Source organism: Adiantum capillus-veneris, chromosome 15 (genome assembly GCF_014529385.1).
Source record: "Adiantum capillus-veneris isolate H3 chromosome 15, ASM1452938v2, whole genome shotgun sequence".
NCBI classification, from domain to species: domain Eukaryota; kingdom Viridiplantae; phylum Streptophyta; class Polypodiopsida; order Polypodiales; family Pteridaceae; genus Adiantum; species Adiantum capillus-veneris.
The window spans coordinates 74,331,305-74,332,974 of record NC_140945.1 but is presented as its reverse complement, the minus strand read 5'-3'; the positions used below and the strand labels follow the sequence as shown (position 1 = coordinate 74,332,974).

At 37.9% G+C, this 1,670-nt stretch overlaps 1 pseudogene; it reads right to left on the bottom strand.

The window, feature by feature from the left end:
* Nucleotides 1–242: 242 nt before the first annotated feature.
* Nucleotides 243–1,018, bottom strand: LOC147440896 (uncharacterized; annotated as a pseudogene).
* Between the last annotated feature and the right edge of the window lie 652 nt (nt 1,019–1,670).

The following is a 1,670-nucleotide window of genomic DNA, read 5'->3' as shown; positions in this document are numbered from 1 at the left end:
CCCAATTCCATATTGCACGAATGTCAGCCCTGCCATTCTGCTTGTTAGGCCTGAACCTATTTGCAAGGCGCCATTCTTCAACTGGAAACATATCTGCAGATGCAAAATTACACAAGACTCAAATTTAAATATGCAATTAGGACATATCTATAGATTGAAATCATACAATAAAAATACACAATGTTCAAAAATTAGGCACAAGATGAAAGAGACGTCGAATGGGAAAGAAAGTTATATTAATTTCAGAAGTGGTTACATAAAAAGAAACATAGGGGGGGCAAACTATAATCTTTTGCAGGCTCTCGGTTTAGGGCCAGAACTTGTGCTGGTATTCTGCATCTCCTTAGTGTCTTCTATGTCCATCTCCTCTTCTGGCTGCCCCTGGGTCTCTTCCACTTCCTTGATTTTTTTCTCCATTTTAGGCTTCTCATCTGCAGTCTTCTCGATTATTTTTTTTACTGCCTTTCTCATATGCTGAGCAAGGGTCTCCTCGGGACTTCCCTCCAGCCTGACATCTACACAACCATCAGCTTTAGAAAGCTGTGCAGCAAAAGATAACTTATTAGAGCCTTAATCAATGAAAAAACTTAGTCTTGCCACGTTGGCGTTGTTTTCTCGGGGTCTTTGATCTTGTCACCCGCACGCCAGTGTCTAGCAACACATCGTCTTCCTCATTCTGGATTTTCCCTTCAGCACCAGTCGTACTCTGCTCCTTTACCTCAAAGTTTTGTTCTTATTCTGTTGTTTCTGAAACAGGTTTCTCAGCATTACCAAGGACACTTTCATCAAGAAAAACCTCCATAGGTGTCTTGTATGTAGGCCCTTTACTTTGCCCTAATTTAGAATGACAAGGGTATACCTCGTGTTGTCCACGTTATTTGAATTTCAAGGCATTATTTAGCCTGCTTTAAGTAATTTGGACAAGTTGTAGACTCCCATCATTCCCACTACAAGTTTAACCAACAAGTTTAATTACGTGGTTTTGCAAGACATTTTCTTGGTGCACAGGAACCTCCATTCTCTTACATCATTTTATGTCTAAGTGAAAATGCATGTCATAAATGGAGGCTTCTAGGACAAAGCCGCTAAGACCGAATTAATTTTGCATTGTTTCTAATTCCCTCCCACTTTCTAATTGATCCAAGGCTAATTGTAGTATATGTCTGTAAGTAATCAGTGTAATTTTGTCTCTCACATTGAGCTATACAGTCAAATCGGATCTCGTTCCTACATTTTATGTTTGTTTGTGACTCTAGTTGACCTATGTTATTAATTTAAAACTACACAATTTTTCTTCCCGCTAAGTTGTCCAATGTTTCAATTTTAAAGATCACTTTTAGTTAGTGTTCTAGCTTAATTTATTGCAATTGTTCACTCAAGGAGTCAATTATCAACACAAAATTAACACATTTTGGATTTGTTAACTATATTTTGCTATAAGTTTGATAGTTGCAGCTTTATCCTACTTGTGCCTCTCTCCACATGCACACACTGATATACTATTTCCCAATGCAATATAACATCCATGTATGTACATCCAATACCTCCTTGCTTTCTTATCTTTCAAGATATGAACCAAGCTATTTTTCATATGGTGGCTTGAACATCGCACTAAATGGAGTTTTTAATGAGAACATTTGCCATGAAGATACTCCCACAAGCTACAATAC